Source organism: Embiotoca jacksoni, unplaced genomic scaffold, assembly GCF_022577435.1.
Source record: "Embiotoca jacksoni isolate LCO1_2020_lvr unplaced genomic scaffold, fEmbJac1.0.p SCAF_2, whole genome shotgun sequence".
Taxonomy (NCBI): Eukaryota; Metazoa; Chordata; class Actinopteri; family Embiotocidae; genus Embiotoca; species Embiotoca jacksoni.
In genome coordinates, this window is record NW_027185340.1 from 18,275,134 (window position 1) to 18,301,061 (window position 25,928).

At 44.2% G+C, this 25,928-nt stretch overlaps 1 long non-coding RNA gene across 1 annotated transcript; it reads left to right on the forward strand.

Annotated features, from left to right (window-relative positions):
• Positions 1 to 461: 461 nt before the first annotated feature.
• LOC138200763 (uncharacterized) lies at positions 462 to 22,890 on the forward strand. The gene is made up of 3 exons (XR_011178423.1): positions 462 to 618; positions 19,556 to 19,694; positions 21,034 to 22,890. It is a non-coding gene; the product is annotated as an uncharacterized lncRNA (long non-coding RNA).
• Positions 22,891 to 25,928: the final 3,038 nt, after the last annotated feature.

Sequence of the window (25,928 nt, forward strand, 5' to 3'; positions counted from 1 at the left end):
GATTAAAAAAGTTCCCACCAAGAGAATCAATTTGGATAAAGATATTAAAAGCTTCTAAATACCTCGGTATGAATGGAGAACTTTGATTTGTCTCCTTTGCTGTAAGTGTCTCTTACCCGTACATCGTTTCTACTTATACATGTGCGTCTTTTTAAAATGTAAGTTTGATGTAAACTGTGCATTTTAGTCTGTGTATTTATTGAAAACTTAAAAAGAATTAAAAAAAAATATGTATATTGATATTTATTCTTCTGCTTATATTTAGCTTTTCTTGCCCTGAGATTAAGTCAGATTTATGTAAGGTGTTTTGATGTTTGCTTTCCTCTGCTGACACAGTTCATCACGTGACTCCTTATTGGTCCATACCGACCGTGTCACTACTTGCCGACAGGTAAGGACCCAGCCCGAAGACAGCCATTTTGAAATCCCTCACGGCAGGGCGTGTCTACGGCCGTGACTAAATAAGCAATGAGACATTAAAAAGGCTTCTGCTTTGTTCAACTGAAATTGGTTTGATCCCCAAACCGAAGCGCACCAGAGGGACAACCGTCACTCACCCGCGCTTCACTCGGGCTGATCGGCGGATCTGAATGTGACGACCACCACCGGCTGAAGAAGGTAAGCCGTGCTGCTTTGTTGCTGATATGAAAGATACGCGAGAGAAAACAATGTTTGGTATTTTGGCAACTCGGTGTCAACTTGGTGCAAAAAAAACAAAAACAAACAAAAAAAAAAAAAAAAGACTCCCATATTGAAAGAAATGTTTGCAGTGCAGAGCTTTTGCTGCAGAATCAGCCAGCAGAGCGTAGAAATAAATGCATTAGATTCAGATGAGCTTAATTTTAAGCTGACGATGATCCACTGAAATAAACCCCGATCGGCGCGTTGTTGAGCCGCAGCGTCCGCTCGCCACCTCTGCTGCTGATCACACCTGGCAAACTGTTTCCTAAAAAAAAAAAAAATGTGTTTCATGCTAACGTATGCTATGCTAAGCTACAAATACGCCAACTCCAGCTGTCGCACCCCGGTTAACTATTTCCTGTTTTATTTTGTAGTTTTCCATTTCTTGCTGTCGTTGATATTGAACTTCCTGTCAGCGGGTCAGGCGGTTTTCCGCTTCCCGCTCTGTTTGCTGGCCGCCTTTATTCACGTGAACCTCTGAACAGAAAGTAGAAACGTGGAATTTGAATGAAAAAAACGCATAAAAAGAATCGGTCTCTGAAACACCTTTGCTTTCGCTCGACCCGGAGTTCTGCAGCTTTTATCATCTTTAGCTTCAGCTATCCTACGTCATCACATTTTTGAGTTTTCTATGGGTTTTCGGGGCTTTCCAGTCCGTCACTGCGGTGTCCTTGCTGCACCGTATTGTCATTCCCCTCAGCAGACCTCCGCCAACTGTAATGACGGGACATGTTTTGCACTAGTGCTGCACAAACTGCAGCATTTTGACCGAATGTTGTTGTTGTTTTTTTTTTTTTTTTTTTAAAGTTTGGCCGAGCTGCAAATCAGAAATTACACCCCAATTGTTGGTGTAAGGGTATTTAGCAAACTGCAGACATAAAACTTTGCCTCTGGATGTGAGTTTTCCAGTTTTTTGATTAGAGAGTGGGTTTGAATTTTGATTTGGTCAAGGCTCTGGTTGTGACTTGCAATGCTGCAGAGATTCCCAAACGGGCCCCGAGTGGACACGGAGGCTTTTGCAGAGTATGTAATTACATAGTAAATTATTCAGCGGGTCCAAACCGAAGCAGAAAGGCATTCATTTTCAAAACCAGCTTACAAGGAAGCCTCTGGCAGCGCAGAGCCACACTCTGTAAAAAAAAAAAAAAAAAAAAGGGGGAGACTTTCGATGGATGCTGGGACCGTGTACCTGGAAGTGGTTTGTTGTTTTTGTGAAAAGAGATGAAGTGTCGCGTTTCTTTTTTTCTTTTTCCTCACGTGGCCTCAGTGAAAATGTCAGCAGTAAATAGGAACTAAAGCAGTGATTTGTATCTTGGCTTCAGGAACCAAAATGTGGGTGCGAGATGCATACCGTAAAAGTGACAGCAGAAAGTCGGCGACGACAGAAAGAGCGAGAGGGACGGCGAGAGATATATTAGGTGGGCCCGATGGGTTTGGCCACGACTTCCATTCGGCGTAAGCAGATCCAACCAGGCGTGTTTGTTTAGGCGCAAACGACCTGACTTTAAAAAACGCGGACACAATGACTTCTGCGAGGAGTTCAGCATTCTTCTTCTGCTGGGACGACCTCTTCCTCGCACAGCGATTGAGGCACGATGAAGTTTCTGGCTCTCCGGACGAGCTGCCAAAATGTGACACGTGAGTTGGGATTTCGCTCCGAGTCAGCAAAAGCCAGCTCATCGCGCCGCGTTTGAGACTTCTGGTTCGGTGGTTACGATCCCTGACCTTTTGAGATCTACTCCTCAATTCAGCTCATCTCCCGAAACGGGATTATCTCAGCTCGCGGGCTGTCGTTTATGCTGTTACGGACGATGTTGCGTGTGGGCTTTAGTTCCCATAGCTCTGTGTACGACACCTATGTTGACACCAAAACGAAGTTGGAGTTGTCAATTTGTGGTTTCACTGATACTTCTTCATTGGTTCAGTTTTCCACCAGTGCTTTATTTACCCATCAGTCAGTTGGGTATACTACTCTGCCTTCCACTTCCTGTTTCGCAGATTGTCTCTATGTTACTTGTTTTCAAGCTCTCCAGTGATTCCTCTTCGCCTCTCTTCTGGTATGATTGGCAGTTTTTTTTTTTGTTGCCTTTTCCTGGTTTGTTTGTTTCGCTGGCTGCTTTTTCTTTTGAAGGCAAACCTTTTGTAACAGAAAGTAATAATCTTGATTTTGAATGCTGATCTGCTCTCGAAAAAAGAAAAAAAAGCCAAGAAGCTAAGAGAGAAGAAGCTAAAAGGCCCTGGAAAGCCACTTTGCACCACCTGCTTTGCACCAAACAGTGTTTTAGAACAGCGTTTGAACTTGCTGGTGAACTCGGTGAAACATTTAGAAGCAAAAGAAGCAGATATTTACTTCAGCAGCTGCTAGAGACCAAAAGCAGAGCGAAAAGGGGCCAGAAGCACGACTCTGACTGACTTTTTAATGTTGCTGCAAACTCATATTGTAATTTTTTTCCAGGAACTAGAAATTGATACTAAAATAACCACTAATATTCTACTAAATCACGACTGTTTGATGTCCCGGCTCCTAAATGGTGGAATGAGCTCCCCACCGACATCAGGACAGCAGAAACTCTGTACATCTTCCGCCGCAAACTAAAAACACACTTCTTCAGACTTTACCTTGAACAGTAGAACTTTAGTAGCGCTTAAAATGGTACTTACTGATAGCACTTTGTAGTTTGGCTTTCTTGAAGAAATTGTATTTTCTTGATTCCTGTCGTTCTGGGTTTTGTACCCTCATGGGTGAAATGCACTTATTGTAAGTCGCTTTGGATAAAAGCGTCAGCTAAATGTAATGTAATATTAAAACTCATACTAAACATGCTCTATTTATAGACAAATAAATCTTTACGTAATTAAGAAAATGTAAAAAAAAGACGAAAATAATCTTCATCTGGGTGAAACAGTCTCTCCCTGATCTTCGTGTAACTTTTTCTATTTACTCGTTCACGTGTTTCCACTCAAAAGAGGAGAGGGAAGACAATCTGGACGCGTGTGTTAAAATTTCTGCAGTGTTCGCTGATGTTGTTATCAAGCATTTATGTGCTTTGTTACACAGAACTTTGTGGCAAACCCGGCATTTAAAAAGCACTTCATAAATTACAGCATTGACCGGACCAGACGTCTTTCACTCCGTGCTCCGTTCCGCCATGTGAGCGGCGGGAGATAAACTGGAGTAGGTGCAATCAGTCCAACGAATAAAGTGGCTCCATATGGTTTTGTGAGGGCTCTGGTGTTGACATTATTAAGTCAGAAAAGCCTCCAGTGTGGTGGGGCTATTTTGGACTCTCCACACAGCATCTGCTCTGCTTCAGCTTTAAACCGGCGCAATAGTTTTGTCACAAAGCATTTGTCGTACGTCATCTCGGAGTCCCTAATTAGTGGTAAATATCATTCCACATTAATGGACGCATGTTCAAATGGACGTTTTGTACTCGCAAGCTTAGGAATTACCATTCAAACTATATAATTCAAACGCTGTAGCATTTTTAAAGCCAAAGAATATGCCGCTAATAAAAAATTATTAGGTGTCGTCAAAACCTAGACCAGGACTTTAATGAAATGATGCACAAATCCACATGTTTCCTTGCATGCAGGGCAGCGTGGTTGAGTCCAACTACTCCACGGCTTGTCAAATTACAGCAAAGAAACCAGTTAGGTTTTGGGGCTTAGAGCTGTTAAAGTATTCATCTGCCATTTGTAACTTAAAAGCAGGACCAAATCTAGTCTATTTCCAGTATAAATCAAACGTCAATGGTGACCAACTGCTCCAAGCCCCAGCCATGCTTGGTTGGGTCCCCTAATTACTCCGAAGCTTCGGGGGGTTGTCATCCTGGCAGAGTCTCCGTCGCCACACGCCACGGCCGAGGAAAGGGGCTGGCGGTTGGAAGCAGCGGGGGTCAGAGGGTGTTCGTCAACATGTGGGCCTGCTTTCAGCATGTGACTGCTGACCCATGCATTGTATCACATTGCACTCATTTAAAAGGTCAGGACTTGTTGGACCCGGTGCCTTTTGCCCAGCCCGACCCCACGACCCGGCCGCGTACACTTGCTCCGCGCTTAATCCCCAACAATAGGAGCCTTTCAGAGGGAGGCGACCTGCGGAACATCTGTTTCTGTGGTCGGGGGGGGGGGGGGGGCGACCGTAGATCAGCGGGGAGGGAAGGAGGCGCCTGTAGGTGCTGCTTTATCAGAAACATTTACCTTTTCCTTTGAGAGCCGATGGAGAAATGAGCAGAAGGATTTGAGTTTTCAAGAAAACCAACAGAGTGTGTTCTTTTTAAATGCGATCCATGTTTAAGACTGCATACAGAACTATTACAACCTTGTCTTTGAGTGTAAGAAAGTAAGATTGTCTACCAAACGCGAAGGACACAAAAAGGTACCTTTTAATTCATATCGGACTTTCTGAAATTATTGCAGCATTCGTTTGTCATTAGAAGAACGCGCTGTGCTCAGCCTGACTATCAATCGATGGCAAATGCACCATTTGGTTCTGATTAAGTAACTTTGCTGTGATGTACAGAGACCAGCTGTTTCAGGATTACAATTTAGCCTTAAAAAAAAAAAAAAGAAAACCCTATTTTGTTTATTTTTTTATCTGTGTCTTATGGCTGAGTTCCACAGGTGTTTGAGTGTGAAATATCTGAGCGAAGTACCAACACATTATTGAGTTTGGTCTCTCTGTGGGATTTTGTTTTAACAGCTTTTTATGTCCCCCACTGGGTTGTTGAGACAACACCGTCTTCCGTGTTCAGTGATAGAAAAATTCCATTATGTCAGATTCCAAGCATGGAAAACTCAAGTCCCTCTGCGCCTGAGAAAAAAAAGATTTGGTGGTGGCAAGAATTTCTCCTGTATGAAAAAAATGAGAAACCTTTTTTTTCAGGGTGGTTGCCTCAATCTTGAAACTGATAAAATAGTTGCCATAGATACAAAGATGCCTGATTATGTGAATGTCAGTCTATTCTTGGATGACATGATAGAAAACAACGTACTCCAGGAGGAAAAAAAGAAAATGTTCATGATTTTGGAAATTAAAATTGTCCTGTATGAGGGCAAACTTACTTAAAAAAAAAAAAAACACCTTTGGCAAAGGAAGACGCTATTAGCAATGCAATTAGCGGCATTAACCTTTAAGACCTCCGCATCCAAATTATGCGTTCATCCTTGGACTGTAATTAGTTTGTTGTCACTCTGTAGACGCATCCCATTTCACAGGCAGCCGATGTAGAAAAAAAAAAAAAGCTGGAGCTGGAGGATTTCGGGCTTGTGGGCTGGACTACCGCGTGTGTCCTTTAACAAGCGGTTTTGCCATACAGCAGCCGTCCTGAGAGCCTTAACTGAGCCACGCAAAGGTAATAGTTCATTCAAGATTTCTTTGTCTAATTTCCAGCTTTCTGGGAGCGTGCCCGAAAGCGGCGGGGGGGGAAAAATTTTTTTTAATTACGACACGACAGCTGAGCTTTCTAGTTTTTAGGTTTCAGTTCAACATGCGATAAGCAGCTGTCACCGTTCGTGTCTTATATTCCTCTTTAGCGGTTTTAACAGCTTCTCCAGACAGGACCGTCTCCCGTTATTTATCTCCTGCGGTTCTGTTTTCATCGGTCCGGTTGATGTGATGTGTTTACCAGTGACCGGTGACCACCTCAACACACTCCTGCTGAAAGCGAGCATTGTCATGTGACGTTTCTCCAACTTTACGAGTGGATGAGGACTCCCCCCCCCCCCCAGCGCCCTGTTAAACAATTGTCTGGTTTTGAGATACGGAGGCTGGCGAGATGTGCAGCAGCCGGAGCGCAGCAAACTCGCAACGGCCGCGTCGCTCGACCAGCCCGGCTGAGTAAATTTATTTCTCTTTTGTTGTGCATCTACCGTTAAAATGTCATTTATGAATTTGTACCCGGTGCAATCTTTCAACCAGTCAAATGAAGCCTTACTAGGTTTTTTTGTTTATACGATCCAGATGTTTCCACGTGCTGTGCTTAAGTAAACACAGACCTCTGGTCTACAAATCTTAGGTCTTGTCAGAGTAGATTACCAGTTTTTGACGTGCATTTGATTGTTGACGCAGAATGGTACGTATGAAAGAAGCCACGTTGCAGCCCCGACAAATGAATAGACGCGTTAATGCTGAAGTAACGCCGCATCGATCACAATGAGCACAAGTTAAGAGCGGTGATGGTATTTGATCATCCGACCTGTTGAACCCTGCAACTTTAATGTTAAAACGACATGTTCAAATGGGCGGACCATCCGGGAAATCTCGATCTCGTGATCGCCATAAATCTAGCTAATTCAAGCGATCCATTTTCAGGAGTGAGAAATTTGTTTCAAACTTCCGCGATGTTTTTGCAAAAAAAAAAAAAATGTCGTCAGCAGGAGCCGCACTGAAAGTATTCCGGCGTAATGCAGGTCTTGGCCAAACAGAACTCGCTTTAGTCACAAAAATAAATCCTCACTTGCAATCGGCACCAAAACGAACTCCACCGGAGGGAACCGGGACGAGCAGAAAAACCCGCAAGTGACGGTGGGGGGGGGAGGGGGGGGGGGGGGGTTTGCGGGAAACGTGATCTCAACATTAAAATTCTCTTATTATCAAAGGAAGTGATTACATGTGACTGTATGTTAAACAGTTTGATATTTTCTTCCAAAAATGGCATTTTATTCTTTTCTTGCAATTTTTTTTTTTTCCAAATGTCCGCCAAAATAACCCACTTAAAACTCCTCAAATTACATTTGGGGGGAACAACAACTCAGTGAAATCCTGGAGGATCCGAATAGTTATTCTCTTCTCGCCTTTTTAAAAAACAAAACAAAGAAACATGCACGTTTCCACCCAGCTGCAGCCCCATGCAAAGACGATGGTGCCATGCAGATCCAGTTACACGTTAGCCACTGTCTGCTCCTCTCGTGACGGGCTCGCTGCACCTCGGGCGCTGCGATGCCGGGCGAGCCACGACAAGAAGTGACGAGCCGCTCTGACAAAAAGTGCTGACATGCACGCTTCTCTTGCCTTTGTCAGTCAAGACAAAACAGCTTTTTTTTGTTTTCTTATTTTTTTTTTTTCCCCTACAAGTTACTTTGTTTTTCAGTCATATTTCTGTGGGGTTTGGATTTATTTATTTTATTTTTTGTGTGGGGTGGGGGGAGGGTAGGGGGGAGAGAGAGAGAGAAGATTCCTTCTTCTCTTTTAAAGCGGTCCAGTAATGGCCGAGTAGCTGGCTGCTTCGAGAGGCATGAAAAATGGCAATAAATGTATTTCTCCGCAGCAATTACGGGAGAAAAAAAAACAACAAAAAAAAAACCAAGAAAAACCTGCAACCCGTTTTACTTTGTCTCTCTTCCGTGCATTCAGGACCGTGGCAAATCAAGCCACATGGAGCCTAATCAGCTGTCACAAGTGATTTTAAGCATGGAGTTTCATGTCAAACTTCATAACCGTTTCTATATTTGCGTGTTGCCGTCAGTTTAATTATGTCTTTTTTTTTTCTTTTTCATAGTCCAATGAAAAAGGGACGCAATGAACCACAGCGGTGAATGAAAACAGTTCAAACAAATGATAAACGGTTTAAATAAAGCCTCTCCTGGATGATATGTTCTCTGCGGGACACAAAAAAAATATATATACAAGGGGATGATTACAATGTGTGTGTGTGTGTGTGTGTGTGTGTGTGTGTGTGTGTGTGTGTGTGTTTTGTTTGCGTGTGTGAAAGCCAGCATGAGGTAATACCAGTGTGTTGCAGGCCCGCTAAGTATAACCATATTCCCCTGTATCTGCTATGGGCGTCCGTATGGTAAGACGTTCCATGTGTCGGGGAGTTTTGTGAAGTATTGAAATGATATACAGGTACTCTGATGTAATGACGCGACGATTGCTGATCCGATTAGCCGCAACGACAGCACCAAGAGGCGAGATGGACCTTCGATGACGTGCTAATGACACTTTGCAGAGATTGCCTCATGAATAATCAGATTGGTTGTTTTTTTTTTTTTCCCCCCTGGCCGAGATCAAGTTTTTTTTTGATAAACAATAACTCCAAAATGCGCATGAAAGGGAAGGGGGAGGGGGGGGGGGGAGTGGCGCATGGTTTGTTTCTCTTTCGCTTTTTCGCAGTAACCAAAACCTTCAGGGTTTTCTGGATACGCTCAGCATTCCTACCGGGTCGTTTTTTTGGACGATGTTATGTACGCAATAAAAGTTTTTTTTTTTTTTTACAAGGTTGATCCAAAATCTCTATTTAATTTGTAGGGAAAAAAAAAAAGAAAAAAGAAGAAAAGCCTAAAACGTATTTGCAGAGATTGGTTCGAGCATTCCTGCTGCTTTCTGACACGCTGCTTTCTTTACCCCGGTGCCGTTATTTGCATCCGCACCTGGACGTTGAGTAGTAAAGCTGACAAAAAAACAACAACAACAACAAAAAAAACACTGAGCAGAAGCAATGCAGCATCTGGAGATTTAAGACCTTTAAAAAAAAAAAAAAAAAAAAAACGGGACCAGAAGTTCATAAACAGAAGAGACTGTTACGCATTTACTCACTGACTTCACACTTTTTTTTTTTTTTATTGTTTTGAATATTCCTGTATTGGTTCTGTGTTTCTCCCCGTGTGGCCGGAGCCTCCGGTGACCGTGAATGTGCGTGGCGTGATGTCAGCTATTCGGACACGATGGGACCCCACGCGGCCACATGTTTAATGTGGGTTTTCTCAAAGGGCGATATCGGCACGCTTCCCAAAAGTCGGGCGTGCGGGACACCGTTCACAAGGTTCATTCAAAAAGTTCCAACACCGCGCACGTAAGGACCAAATTTACCCGATTTAAATCTGTCCACCTTCCTCTTCAAAGAGCGCCGGCGCTCCGACCCGTTCAAGTCCGCGAAGCGCGTCCCCCCCTCCCCCCCCGGATCGAAAGGGGGGGGGGGGTGTTTTTTGGGAACGCGGTCCATTTGTCGAACGGAACCGCGTCATTTGCCAAAAAAAAAAAAAGGTTGACGCGGAACCTGAAGTCGCGGAGCCGAACGCTCCCACGCGTTCCCCTCCCCGCGTCGTCGGGACGACCGAGGCGATTTAAGGGACGGGAGTTGCGCCGAAAGCGCGTTTACAGGGGAACCGGGGGGGCGGGCGGTTTCTCGTTCTCCTTTCAATTCTCCCGTCGCGCGAAAGGACAGGCGGAAACGCGCCGCCGGACGCGATCTTTCCGCCGCGCTCGTCGCGGGGAGAGAGGGGGGCGATCGAGACGCGACGACGAGCCGGCGCGTCGCTGAAAACGGCGGCCCTTTCGGCGCCCCCCCCCCCCGCTTTTTCCCGTCGAGGGAAAGAACCGAAAGGAATCGGGGATTGGTCGGCGGCGGTGCAGCTGATAGGAGGGAGGGGGAGGACGATCTGCAATAAGTTCCTCCCCGGAAACCTACAAAGCACGTTTTTTGTTTTGTTTTTACTTGAATTTGTATCCAGAGTCAAAAGTAAAAAAAAAAAAAAAAAAATTGCATTTGATTTTTTTATTTTTTTTATTTAGCAAAGCAATGGCGAAGTAAAAAAAAAAAAAAAAAAAAAAACGCATTTCCGCAGCAACCGTTTTAACTCGCGACATAATCACGATGAAAAACTGGTAAGATATTCGCGCCGTCTCATCACGCAATCTCCATACGCTCGACAAACAGGAGTCCTAATGTGGTTGACGGGGGGGGGAAGCAAGAAACATTGCAGCTGCAACTTGTTCCCCCAAAGTGCGTTGCTGTAACTCAATTGCTGCAATTTCTTCACGACTTTTAATTCTGTTTTTACATGAAACGCGGCTCGTCGCGACGCGGAAGTTGCAGGTTTAGTTCTCCGGCCGGCCGGCGTTTTGAATTCTTTATTTACTTCGACACGTCGACGACCGCACGCACGCTTTTCGATTTAACCCTCCTACGACAATCGGCTTAGAGATTTCAAAAGGAGGAAGGAAAACGACGACGAATCCGCGGGAGGGCCGGGAAACCCCGTTTCGTTCATGACGGCGGTCTTTATGGAAACGGTTGACCCTTCCACGCGCGCGCGGGAAAGTCGGTTGCGAAGCACCCTTCGTGCCCGAGGGCCCGTCGGTTTTTTGCGCCGCTTCGGCCCGTCGGGACCGTTCGGGGACACGTTGCGCAGCGTCAGACCGCCGCGGTCCGTCGGCCTCGCTTGCCCCGCTGACCTCGAACAATAAAGCCCGGCGCCGTTCTAGACTTTTGTTCTCCTCGACCAATCCCGCGGAAAGACCAAAACTATGTCGAAACAACTCCAAACGAAGGACACCGGCGTCGCTCTCGACTCCCCGACTCGGTCTGTGGCGCTCCGAGTCCGTCGGGTTCTCATGGTTTTTTTTAAAACTAGTCACAAATGTGTGTAATTGCGCAGTCATTTCTTAACAGCTGGGAATTGTACCCTTTTTAATCGAGCGAACAAAACGGGAGTAATTAACTTGTATTTGCTGAGAACTAGTTTTTACTGCAAATGAATAAGACTTTTTGCGTATATTTCCAGTGACGGTGTGACCGATGAAAAAAAGTAAAAATAAAAATAAAGCCACATTGACTGCGTCAATTGCAACGAAGGAACGCGGTCGGCGTGCGCGATCGGGGCTACTCGATGTGTTTTTAACAATAGCGCAGAGCCGTAGGTTTTGCGGGCAACAATCTCGGCCTCGTTGTTTCCTTTTAGACTTTCTCGTTCGGTTTTGTGAAGAAAGAAAATCGATCGAGTTCTTTTGTTTAGAACTCCCGGCGCTTTTATTTTCTATCTGACAGGGGCAGGAATCCTCCCGGCTCGCGGAGAAGTTACATCTCAATGAGGTTAGAAGCCCGATACTCCCCGTGGGCGCAATGGCGAGCGCCGTCGTCGAGGCGGAGGGAGGGCGGAGGGAGGGCGGAGGGAGGGCGGAGGGAGGGCGGAGGATGACAGAATGAGAAACAGCAAAGATGTCGGCAGAAAGGGATTTGGACAACGTAGAGACAAAGCAGCGCGGCGATAAGGCCCAGTCTCCGTCGGTGCCAAGCGGATGACAACACCGACACCCTCGAACCACTGTTAGTCATTAGAACTAGTAATGGAAACACAAGAGTGGAAATATCGACCGCATTCCCCGAAGACTACTCACCCATCAGATCTTAAGAGAGAAGGCTGTGTTTTTCCTTTATCACGGTAAACGAAGCCGACTGCTCCTCTGTATTGTTTTAGGAGAGCACGCGTCTGCATCCCGCCGAAGCGGGGCGAGAAACCGCGTCGTCTTTCCTTGAAGTCGAGTTGGGCGTTCTCGCATCTCATAACCCCGGGGGGGGGGGAAACTGCCTCAAAGAAATACGGCCAGGACCCGCCGTTCCCCTTTTGGAATTTATCAGATGTGTTTTACTTCATTCTGCAGTAATCAAATTTCATTTAAACAAAAACAAAAAAAAAAAAAAACGGGGATATATATAACTGGAAGATGAATAAATCTTGGCGATAAAAAAAAAAAAAAAGAGAGAAGACGCGTCGTACGATGCCATTTTAGCCATTACTTCTCGAACGTTGGCAGCCGCTTGGAATAGTTTCATCGTCTGCGTAGGTCCGTGTTTAAACTCATGCGGCGCAGGCTGTGCGCAGGCATAAATATGAAGGTTTGACGAGGAGCACAGTGCGCTCGCTTGAATCGATACTTCTCCATGTTAAACAAGGGCGTTGCGCATAAAAGAAGCTTCCTGCATTATGTTTACTGGGAGTCCAGGCCACGACACCGACCACGAGGGCCAACGATCCAGCCGTAGTCTCCTGCGGAGGGGCGGACTGGTCAGACTCGGGTCACTTCGATCGCGGGGGTGGAGGGGGTTTAAATATTTTTTTTTTTGTGGCAAACATCTGGTCACGAGCCTATTTGTGGACATTTATGTTTACCATCATCAGGGTCAGGGGGCCGGCACGGTTAATTGGTCATTTGAAATGAACCATAGCTGAGTATGTGGGCATGGACCCTGTGATTGACTTAGTGACCTGTTTCAGGATGTACCCCGCCTTGTTGTCCAATGACAGCTGGGATAAGCTCTGCACCCACCCCTCAAACCCCCCACCACCACCACCACCACCACCACCACCACCCCCACCCCACGCCACCTTGTAAAGCGGGCCTTTCATTTTCCTATGGCCTGCACGTAGACTGTACATAAAAGTGGACGTGGCTTCTGGGTCGAAAAAAATGATGCCGATGCGGAAGTGCTTTAAGGGCCTTGGGGGGGGGGGAGGTTTGCTTGATTGACAGGTGTCCATTCAGGTTACAGTTATCAGTGGGCAGGACGTAGCATCATTGGGTTGCATCATTGGGTTTCCAATCAAATCGGATCAACCCAAACACGGTCACTTCTGGCGATTACGATCGGTGCATCCAAATTAGTTTTTTTTTTTTTTTCGGTAGCAAAATCGTATTTAAAAGATAACACACATTCTGCTGCTTTCCATTGTTCCACCGAGCAGGAACGTCTTCTGTCTCCATTCGTTTGCAGTACGGGCTCAAACTTTCAGCCTGGTTTTTTGACGAGTTCTCTTGTTTTGAATTCGCACCGCTTCTCATCTGCCAATCAAATCATCGCGCGTCGCTGTAAGCAACAACGTCACGGCGGTTGACGATCACATCAGATAAGACGAAGAGATATTAAAAGAGGTCCTTCGGGAACCAGTTTCCAAAAATCCCGTGAACAGCAGCCAGCCCTGTTGACCTGAATGTCGACTTGATCTGAGGTTCGGGGAAAAAAATTTGTTTTTCCTTCGCTGCTGTCAGCTGCGATCTTTAGATTTGTGATTTGTTTTGGTGGTCCAAACATTTCAATATTAATTTAAATGATGCAGAAGAGCTTATAAAAATGTTTGGCATTAATCGGCAGTCGAGTTCTGCTGGGAGGTTCCACGCTGACCAGTTTACATTTAGTTTTTTTTTTTTAGAACTGCTCAGCTTTATTGGTCAGGTTAAAACATTTGTTTGAAAAGTGATTTCGTGCAATCAGTAAAAACTTTAAACAACCAACTAAGTTTGACGTAATTGAAACAGATCCATCCAGAACATCTCATTACGGTTTTAACGGGGTAACTATTTACCAGTAGTTTACATGGTAACTATTACCTGTCGGTAATAATCTTCCCGACACTTTTGATTGGCTGCGGCGGGACTACGCCCTCTCCCGCACCCGCCACTCGCCGAGTCGAGTCGCGTGTTCATCGATCGCTGCTGGCTGAGCTAACGCCGAGCTAAGCGAAACGGCGAGCTTCAAAATGTCGCTCTGAAAGCTCAAGAGACGTAAAAGTTGAATGTATTGGCGGGTATTTATTTACTTTGCCAGCTGCAACAAGTAATAAAGTAGTATCACTGACTGCTGTCTGGTATTGATCGCAACGCTATTGTTAAACTGAAAGAAAAGGGATGTGCATGACCAGTTCATTCCATGCAGTAATGCATCTATTAACATTATACTGGGGGAGTTATTTGCGCCTGTGAAGACCCGGGGGGGCGTATTGCTATTGAACAGTCCGGCTGAAGAGGATCAAGCAGGCACAGCTGATGGTTTGGTATCAATCTGAAGGATATTCTTCGCGATCGTATGCATCGGCGTCAGTGTATTTTTTTTATTTATTTATTTTTTTTAATAAGAGGCCAATTCAGTTCAAGCCCAACACGGCGAAACACAAGCTTAATAAGTATGTTTGGACTAAACTAATTTACTGCCGGTCCTTAAAAAGAAGCCAAAAGTCACGGCCGTGTGTCATTAGAATAACAAGCAGTAAATCAGATTTGGAAGCCGACATCTTTCAGCGTGAATTAGACTTGGCATTTGCTGGATAGAGGCAGCGTCCTGATTGCCTGGCTCGGTGCGCGCACAACGGCCCATTGTGCATACCAGACTGAGAGCAAATCAAGTGATGGAGCAAAGATAAACAGGTGGAGACAGGAATTGCTATTATCTAGCAATGACGCAGTTTGGCGTGCGCATTACAGGACACTAGCACGGCGATGAGCACAAAATGCTAAAGCAAAACCCGCTCTTGTGTGTCAGCTTTTGTTTCCAAAAAAAAAAAAAAAAAACGAGCCGCCGAGGCCCCCGAATTCCTCGAACCCGAACGACGCCTCGAAGGACAAGAGAAAAAAAAAAAAAAAAAAGCCACAGTGATTCATAGGTTTACAGTTCTGGGGATGTGACTCAAAAAGGGCTATTGTTTGGACATTTATGCTCACCACAATGCGGCAAAGGGGCCTGACAAAGCAAATGCCGTGGCTACGGTTTAGTCGTTGGGGCAACGCCGTGGCGTGTCTTTCCCCTTTTACAATAAAAAAAAAAAAAAAAGGTTAATGAACACAATGAGGCCCGGTTCTGAAAAAAACAACAACTCGCTGTTAATTTGTTAACGATGGAGCATCGCGCCGAGCTGACCGAGGAAGCCCACACACAGACTTTCCACAACGTCCATCGCAACGAACCATGCTTTTGCTGTTTTTTTTTTTTGTGTCGGACTGATGGTGTGGCAACGTGGAAACAGCCTGCGGGGAACTAACAGGCTCTCACCGAGGGAGGGGTTTGGACGACACAAAGCTCCGGGGGACAGCGGGGCAAAGTCGAAATATTCTGCATCCACCGCCGCCGTTTTTAACCGGCGTCCGCGCTCAGACTCGCCGGACTTCTTACTGCCCCATTAGAGATCAGTGAAACATTTATGTTGTTGTGTTGTTGCACTTAAAAAGTCTGAAATTGCTGTGTGGTGACAGCATGGCTACGGAGGCCTTCTGATCCACCCTTCTGCGTTAATATACAGCTTCCCACTCGTTTGGAAGAAGAATTAAGACAGACATGAGAAGCTTTTTTAACAGCTCGAGAAAGGCAGGAAAAGGTTTCTCGCATTCCTTGCAGCGAGGCATTTCTGTCTGGCAGAAAAAAAACCGACCAGGAAACAGTTTATAATCCCCAATAACAAAAATCGGAATACCATATCTTCCGCTTTATTAAACAGCCCCGTATATAAAAGGAGTGGTGTATGACTTATGCACAAACACTGGTAATGTTATGTAACCGAGGTCAAATTTCCAAGAAACTGAAATGTTTATCTTTAAAAAAAAAGAAGAAAATTGCGAGTTTGTTTTGTCTTTTTCTCCAGCTGTTCATAACATAAAAAAAAAAAAAAGAAATACAGATGTGCATCATGTAGTTTTTTGGTTGTTTTTTTTGAAACGATGTTTCCCAGACCGCTCGTAGAATGTAATCTGCGTTGCATCAGTCTCCACTGTGATTCTTCCCACTCCTGCAAATGTGTCAACCTACCTTCAGATAGGTGTCACGTGACGGATTGCTTGTTTTTCGAGTGCCGATTCGCTGGACGTAACATCAATGGGGGGCGAAAGGACACGCTCATAAAAAGTTTTTATTTTACTAGAAACAGACTGCAGCTTCGAGGCGTTTCGTCGCGTTCTTGCCGTTCGTTCCCATCCATCAGCCGGATCTCTCGGAGAGAGGCCTGCTGAATGTGACACAGCAGCGACTTGACAGTTTACTGGCGGCAAATCCTAACGAGTGATTATTTTTTTTATTTTTTTTATTTTTTGGTCTGTAAAAGCCGCATCCCGAGTAGATGAGAAGAGAGGACAAATCCAAGTAAATGAGACATTAAATCCATTTAATCCAAAGATTTCTTTTCACATTAAACAGCAGCAATAAAAAAAAAACAACAACAGCTGAAACGCGTCGCTCTGTTGAACACGTCACGTCCCTGCAGATTCGGTGCTATTATTCTGATGCGGAGTACAAAATAATCTACGCCCCGGACACACTCGCCCGCATGGCGTGTGCGTGACGGCTGCCTCGCTCTACTGCGGCGGTTGGCTCTCCTGTGTCCACACTGCACGCTTGCAATTGGTAAAATGGTCTAAAAAAATATATATATATCTATCACATTAATCGTTTTTTTTCATGTCATAATGACATAATGCTGGAATCCACGTTTGCCGTGTGGTGATTTGATTGAACACACAATTTTGGGTTACGCACCATGTAAACACCGCGGGTACAAACAGGGTCTGACACAAAACCAGACAATACAGCAGAAACCACACAAAGGCCCTCATCATGTCAGTCGGTGTTACACTTAACCCCTGAACGCTCACCCTAATTTATACCCCCCCCCCCCCCCCCCAAAAAAAAAGACTAAAAACTTGGGAGGCATTTTGTTCTGCGGACTTTTATTGGTGACAATACTGTGCAAAAAACGTTTGCGCTCCTATGGATAAAGTTAATTGTCCTGCTGTGTGTGCACTTTTTTCACAAAGTAAGGAACTGTTGTTGTCGGAATCTTCAATGGTTTACACAGGTTGCGTCACGACGCTTTGTGCTCACGAACGATCAGAAGTTTTGTCAAATCTGATTCAAACTGGACCGATGAGATTCAAAAATACAATGGCGGGATGTTCACAGGGTGTCAAAGCATTAATAGTGTATATTCAGAAAAAGAAAACCAAGGCTGTAGCAGGGGCCTCCGGTGCCTGCTGATCAATGCTTTCAAACATTCATTGTCAGCTGCTATTGGTAGTGTCACAAGTAAGGGACAAGTATGAGAGTTGTATCTTCTCATCTAACCGTTACCAATAAAGAAAATAAGCATATTTTCAAAAAAATGTCAAACTATCACTTTCAACTGTCGTAATTGTGGTTAAAAAAGAAAAAAAAAAAAGAAAAAAAAGACAACTTAGGCTTTAGTTTTTCACTATTAGCTTTTATTGTTAACAATTTGAGGCAGAAATGATGGTCTGAAAAATGAAGAGGCAAGTTTGTACAAGTGTTTTAAATTTTTGGACACTTCATGTTTCTGTATAAAGATGTGCCTTTTGGATCCAATCTAAAATTATCATCCTATTAAATTTTAATTGAAACTTTGCATGTTACAATTAATAAATACCCAAAGGATTTTCAGACAAATGCTAAATGACTGACGATCATTTCTCAAAACCTGCAGAACTATGGTGTAAAAAAAAAGAAGATATTAATAGTTGTTTTTTTTTTAGTGTGATTTTGCTGTGCATGTTAAAATACACAGGATTCATCATTCTCACTCTGATTTTAATGAGACCACCTGCAGTATGTATCAGAGAGCTACAAAGCTCGACTTGCCTCTCATATTGTTCACATTAGGGAGGTTGAGCGGGGACGCCAAGTCAGTTTTAAATAGATGCTGTTTTTATGATGTTCTGTCTTTGGCAAAATGGGCACCAATTACTTATCTGGACGAGTCCCATTTTAACAGCCCTCCCTTCACTGCCTCGTAAACCGTGTCCTGTCCGTTTTAGAATATAATGTGGTTCTGCTGGCATTAATGAGTTACTTCCTTCAGCTTGTTATATCATGATGTCACCTTCATAAACAGTGTTGATTGTTGGTGGTTTGTGAAAAAAAAAAACGACATCGCACAAACTTTTATGAAAACGAGACCTCCAACATCGTGTATTATGTGATGTTACTCTCCCATAACAGATATTTGTTTCTGTTGGTTAATTAGAGTCATTAAAATGGAGCTCAACCAATGAATATTTATCACCAGAGCGTACCGATGGTTAGAAAAACAAGTCATAGACACCAAGTACGAGGAAAGGAGTGTAGCAGCGCTGAAAAGTTTCAATGTCGCTGCATATTTGCACCTTGTCTAATTCTTTTATCAAGTCTTATTTCCATCTCATTGAAGTCATATTTACTCGACAGCTCAGCCGCGATAACGGTTCCTCTGAGTTATAAAGGGTTTTTGCACGTTATTCCAAAAAGACGGAGTTACAGTTTTATCCTTTCTTCCCGCCACTGTTGTAGCTATATTTCTGTCATTACTTGGATGTAGCTGGTGTGCTATATAGTAAAATACCTTTCTCAGATTAGGTAAATTCAAGGGCGTGACGAGTTTGTCCCCACTTCTTGGGGCCCCGTTTGTAAGTAGGATTAGTTCTTAAACACCCTGTGCAGTTTTCCGATCATAGATCGTATCACTCCATCTGCTTTTTGAAGTAGGACAAAAAAAACAAACAAAAAATGCGTTCTCCTCCTGCTAACAGGCACTGTATGTGAAATAGTAGTAAAATGATTAGAGGAATGAATGTGGTTTTTTTTTAATGAGTAAAACACAGTTAACTGTATTAACGTCGTCGGTACGCTACAGCACAAACAACAATAAACACAAAAAGGACAAAAAAGAAACCTATTTAACAACGTTTATCCATACTAGATGCACACAAATCAAAGACAAAAAACAAAAACAAAAAAAAGACCAAATCAAGAATCAGAAAAATCATGCAGGCAAAACGCTTCACTTCTAAATCCCTCCTGGTGGGTATGAAGACACGATCGGGCGCTGCCTGGTGGAAAACTCGGGTTGCGGTGAATGCGCTGCACGATGTGAACTTTTCTGAAGAACCTAACAACGTTCCTTTTTGTGAACCACTTCTATTGTGACCAACACTCATCAACTGTGTCATCAAACAGGGCAAAGAGCTACCAACGGGGCCGAACACAGCGCCCGCTTGCTGAATAAACGAACGAACAAAGACGTGGGTCGTGATTCAGAGGTGTGGAAGCAGCTAATATCTGTCCACCACGGACACATTAAAGTGAACTCGATTCAAAAGTCCCAGGATACCGCCTATTCATTCCAATGAAAGTTGCTCACTAGATCACGCGCCAAAAAAGTGTTCCAGACTTCCTCAGGCTTTTACATCTTTGGGGCCCATAAAGCAAGTCTTTCTTTGACTGAGCTGGCTGACTTCCTGCTGACTCCCCGAACATGTATATGGCATCAAAAACAAGTCTTTTTGGAATGTTGTGACACGAAGAAAAATGGACTCGGCCTCGCACAACTGTTTCTTTTGTTGCAGTACTCGGGAGGGAGTGAAAGTCCCTTTGGGCCAAGTGGGGCATCATGTGACCTGCAATTACGACTGTGACCGTGACGCGACAGTCGCCTCACGAACGAGCGCTGTCCCATGTAGAGGAGTTCAAAACCTGCTCGTGAAGGTAAGAAAAGTGGAGTCCGGGTAAACGGTTCCAGTTTCCAAACTGGAAACACAAAGTATGTCTGGACCTCTCGTCTTGATTTTGCTCCCAACAAGATTCACTTCAGGTTTTTGTCCATCCTTAAAATTGATGGAGATTCATTTACACCAATAACATTGAGGATTTGCTGAGAACTGAACAAGGGAAGGGTCTTTGTGATTGACAGTCATACTATTTTTTTTTTTGTGTGTGTTATTCCCCTTTAAACTTGATTTGTGATTCTACAGTAAACCTTTCTTTGGCTGAACACGCACTGGGAAAAAGGTATTTGTTTTTTTGAAGTCCGAATTTTGCCAGGAACACAGAGCACCTTTTCCTACGACCCTCGCGAGAGCTCTTCGCTACGTTCTATTCACATCATAATTTAACATGTCATGAAATATTGCTTGATTGCTCAAATATGTTCCCAAGAAAAGAGCCCGGCGCTGCTCTCGCAAAGCACCTGTTGCTTGCACCTCTGTTCTGCTCACTTCCAGGAACGTAGTATTTACAGCGTTACAGGTTTGGATGTGGTTATGAGTCCCGCTTGGAGCAGGCAGCAATGAAAACGGGCCTCGGAGTTCACATACAACGCATTCCCACGTGAACTTTTTTATTGAGGATGTCAGAAGGTTGTCGGAAGATTACACAGGGGAAGCGAGGTCATGAAATTTTAGTGCAAACACATGAGGACGGGCCTTATTCACTCACTTCTGCACTCGTCGGAAACTCCGAATACTTTACTGCAAGGCAAGGCTGCTGTTGCACGACAGACAATTAATTCCCCGTCTGGTTTGTTATGAAGTTCAAGGAGTATTTATTGACCTCCGAATAGGAACGTGGTTTGTCAGACAAACTCAAAAGGCCCTTGAACGGTTGAAGTCAACCAGTTCACGTTGTTGGGTTAGGTTCATGTGCACTGCTCCGCTTGAGAAATGACTAGGCAAACCTCAACAATAATCCAAAGTGGTGGATTCAAGTTAAAAAAAGCAAACACGCAGAAACACATCATTCAAACCTTTTTAGTCCCGTCTTGAACACACAATGCAGATGGTTGCTTGGGTTGTTTTTTTTTGCTATGACCCTTTAGTGACCATGTTATACCAGGAATTTGACTTTTTACATAAGATTGTTCCAAGAAATTGTCATTTGGAGGTTCGAATCGGTTTAAAAAAAAATAAAATAAAAACACAACAGAGTTAGACATTGTGTGCTGCGTGGATGATTTGTCTTCGCAGCGGTGAGAAATGGAATAAGTCGAAACAACTCGGATTGTTTTTTTCATCAGAGGTCTTTAAGGGGATTTCTTCTGGTGTTACAGAGCCGGAGATGATGGCTGAGCGCTGCCGTTCGGAGCCTGGTTTTGATTTATGTCGATCATGCTGGCGAACAGGAGGGGAAGAAACTTGCAGTGAGGTCTGGCCTTTGCTGGCGGGGAAGGTATTTGGAACACTGTAACCTTGATCTCGATGGTGAGCCCAGTTCTGCCGTCTTTAAGATGCAAGCAGGTGTTTACGCCAAAACATCAATATGAAAATTACACTTATTCCCACTGTGTTTTTAAAAGCTCCACCAATTCATATTATAATAATGACTTTTTTCATAAATGATTGTGCTGTGTTACAATTCTGTTCTGTGTTGGAGGGAAGTTTAGCACAGAAAATGAGGGTTAATTCAGCAGATTGTTTTTTCCACCAGTATTTTTATATAATTATTTACAAAGGAACATAAAAAAAAATTAAAAAAAAACATGTTAAAAAGTAATTTAAAAATTAGAAAAAGAAAAACGATGCATAATAGGACAGATCAAATGAAACACAAGACAATACTTTAATAAAATATACAATAAAGCAAAACCTATTTTATAGGCACAGTAGTGCTTAAGTGTATGCAAGTGCAAAACTATACTAAGTGATAAAACAGCTTCTTTATTTATTTGTTCCTTCCACTGATCATGCTGACATCATGTCTTTAAAACACCACGGTGTCCTGTATTATTTTGAAGCCGCCGTCGTGTGCTCAACAGGCATAAAGTCGTCACCGTACAAACGATATCTCTCTGGCACACGCTATCTTTTTTTTTTTTTTTTTTTTTTTTTCCTCAACATAGCTTCAAAATACTGTATGGAAACTTTATTTTTTACCCCCCCCTCCGAGATAAAAATCCTCCACCAGAGATCTGAGGAACATGGCCCACTTGGTTCAAACAGCCATGAAATTGTAGCAGAGCCCGATAAGACCTGATTAGACTTGTTAGGTTTGCTGCTTACCGGCACGTTCAGCCGCACCACCTGCATCTCCCGATTGTCTCATCCCGCGCTCACCCCCCCCCCACCCTTCCCTGGGAAATGCTGAATGTGCACTTTCTCTCCACACATCTGTGACCTCCGGTGTCTCGGTGAATACCGTCTGCTCCCTCTATCTTCATCTCAAACACACGCAGACATGCACACACATGCAGACACACACACACACTGGCTTTACAGCTTCGAAACTCGGTTACCCCCCGCCCCCCACCCCGTCCTACCACTCTGCGGTTTTAACATGAACCTGTTACATGTGCGTCTCGAGGGGGCCGCATTCCAGCTCCAAAAAAAAAAAAAAAAAAAAAAAAAAAAAGGCCATTTTTACCAATCGCGGAGGCAAACCGCGTGGTAGTCGAGTGAAGCGCCGCTCCTGCCAGGAATTAAACGAGATGATCATTTGTTAATGAAGTCAGATTTGGAAGTGGAGTTCATCATCTGCCGTGTGTTAAAGCCTCAAGTCTTGGATTTATGCGAGCCCTCGTGTGTTTGGTCAGGCGCAGCGTACATGCAATTACTATTCCAGAAGCCTCCTCCCTTGTTTGGAAACGGTTCAGAGCCACAATGTGTTTTCCACAACAGAGATTAATCCAGAATTGACCAAATATAAATCCCTAAATATACTGGGGCATATCAAATAAATTGTTATAAATAGCACCGCTATGCAAACAAATGCAGATGTTTGGACTTGGACACGGCTCCTTAAAGGTTTTGCACCGTTGCATGTTTAAGTTTGCAGTAGTTCCACTTTAATCAGGAGCCAATCAGATACAGTAAAACAGTCAAATGTAATGTCCTAAAACTCCCTTTTTTTTTTTTTTTTATAGCGACTTGAATAACATTGTTATCCTTATTTATTTTATTTTCTTAGCATATACCGCAATCATTAATAATTGAAACCACTGCTAGGAGTCCTGTACTCGTCTAGATCTGCATGACAATGCAACTCATAATTAATTTCCTGGACTTGCAGCTGATATCTAATACGTTCTGTATGAAAATCAACCCCCCCCCCCCCAAAAAAAAAAAATTAAAAAAAAACAAAAAAACAACCCAGTAAGTTAAAGAGATGGAATAACATTTCCAAAGTATTTGGCTCCTGACTGCTGATTGTGAGCCAAATGTCAAATCTTGGATTTTGATTAAACCACAACACCACCAGAACATCTACAGAGCTGCATGTGTTGTTTTAAATCACCGCAGACCAGGAATCCCAGTCGAGCTGATTTTTATTGCCGGTGAAGGACAGATGATACAGTCACTGGACTGTTCTGGAACATGTATGTTCACACATGCATTGTACCAGAAGTATAAAAACACTCTCGTTACTAACGCAGGCAGTTTGGTCGTTCACGGCACACACGTGGCAAGAATACAAAATTGCACTTTTGCACAAGTTCCTGTCCCTGTCCCACGCACACGTACCATACGTAGGTACATATGCATCAACGTTACGATGACAAATATGAACGGAATTGAACAAACTCCAAAACAAATCTGCACGGCGTCATAAACGTGACCTGCCGCTTTCACGTACTGATGAAGAGCGCAGGGAGCGCCGTACCCGCAAGGCAGCCAGGTAACGTCTCTTAAAGTGACAGAGCCCTACTTCAAAATACACGTATATATATATATATATATATATATATATATATATATGCGCCGCCTATAACGCAAAGGCAAGCGGAAGCGACGTTGACCCTGTTACACGTGGAGCGACCATTTCAGCCGCAGCACTTTGGAGGTCGCGAGCTAATTTAACTCGGCGAAGCAAGACGACGTGCCAAAAGAACGAACCGAGGATGCGAGCGAAGAGCCCACTCGTTGCTCTCGGGCCTCAATTGTACCTCGAATTGAATTAAAGACGGAGCGAGCGACAAAGGGAAGCGCTTCTTTGCAACGACCGCGGGACACCTTCAACACTTGATGGTCGCCGCCGTCGACCGCACGCGTGCGGACGGGCGGACGCATCACGCCCCCCCTTCAGTGTAAAAGCAAAGCGTTGATTAATTAATTCTCCTTTATCCAACTGAAGGCAACATTCAGTATAAAGACTGAGCAGGAATACTGCCTTTTTTTTTTCCAGCTGTTTATTCCCTAATTTAGTATTTACGCCTTCGATTTATGTTTGTACTTTATTCGATCCAGTGAAGCAGTGAAAGAGGTTTACGCATCCAAATGAATGAAAAAAAGTTATTCAATATTAAATGCTGAAAAGAAAAAAAAAAAACTAAAGCAAAGCTATTCAATTAATAAGGGAATTGAAGCGCCCTTAGCTAATATTTCACTTTTTTTTTTTTTTTTTTTATATAATAATAATACTAATAATAGACTTAATGTACATAGCACATTTCATTCAATAAATACAGCTCAAAGGGCTTTTCAGCAAGACAAATTACACATTACCGAAGATAAATGCATAAGGACGGATAAAATACATCAAATTAAACAAATAGAAATATAAAACATAGCAACGGCAATCAGATCATTTTTTTTCCCCCCAATATCGATTTAATATGTACACAGAATATATTCCACAACTGCAAAATAACAACGGCGTCACATAGCGAGCGCTCATATTTAAGTGAAACTCTCGACTCTGCACCGTCTTGCAGGTTGGAAGTTCATTTCACGGGGGGAGCGTTATCTCGTTAGCTACTTCTCGCTACACTAACAGTGAAACACACACACACACACACACACACACACACACACACACACACACACACACACACACACACACAAAGCTCGCCACCGCTGGATTTCGCGAACGGCTTAGCGCTGATCCCGCAATTGCAGATTGCCCGATTTTGCACTTCCTCTGGTGAAACCCCCACGAGCTCCCCGAAGCGGGGGAAGCAGAAGTCGGGGGAGATCCCTGCGTCGGGTCAACCGCGCAAGTGAAACGATGCGGCTCGCAGGCGCGAATATCATGTGGAATAACACGAATGACACCGTTCGACGTCTCTGATTAATCTACTTTTTATGACTGCATTTGAAACATAAACGTGAAGGCCGACCATTTTTAACTCTATTTAGGACTCTGACACCATTTTTTTTGGGGGGGGGGGGGGGGGGGGGGGGGGTCCACGCAGCTCGAATATCGCAATGAACGTTTGATTTTTAAGACGGCGAGTACACTTGGACATCGTCTGGCTTTCAGAAAGGCAACTATATACAAATGCTTTTACAACCGGCTGACCAGAAAATACAAAAAAAATACAAAAAAAAATGGAAGAGGTCCGACTCTCGTTTCAGACCGATATTGTTTGTGACGCTGGCGTATCCCCGCCGGAGCTCCCCCCTCCCCCTCCCCGTCCCGTCCCGTCCAGTCCAGCGGCGGCACAATGCTGCAGAGCAGGACCGGAGCCCCGGGAAACGATGTCATCCAATTTACACCTAATCAATGACCGGGATGTTGAAGGATCGTCCCCTCCGCTTTCCTTTATTCAGCAGAATAAAACGAAGCCTTCACCGAAACCAAAAGAAAGAGAGAGAGAGAGAGAGAGGGAGATTACATTTTTCTCCCGTACAGGATGAACTGAAATGAACCGCTTTGACTCGAACGAGGGTACGTCCGAGGACGAGCGAAGACCGCGTTCCAATCCGGTCGCACGAACGCAGCCGGGCCCGCCTCGCTCGAACGTTCGGTCAAACAATGTGAAGTTATTGCTCCCAAAGCGGCCTTTGTCTTTTTACTGCCGCAAGAGGAGGAAGGTGGCGACATATTTCATGTGTTGATGTACACGGCGTGGTGCGGAGAGGGTTTACTCAATATGGCACTGGGGGAGGGGGGAGGAGAAGAAGAAGAGGGGGGGGGGGGGGAGCAGGGAGAGGGGGGGGGGGGGGCTTCACATTTGATGGAGGAACAGGAGGCCCAGTGGGGTATTTTCTACGACGCTGCAAGGAACAA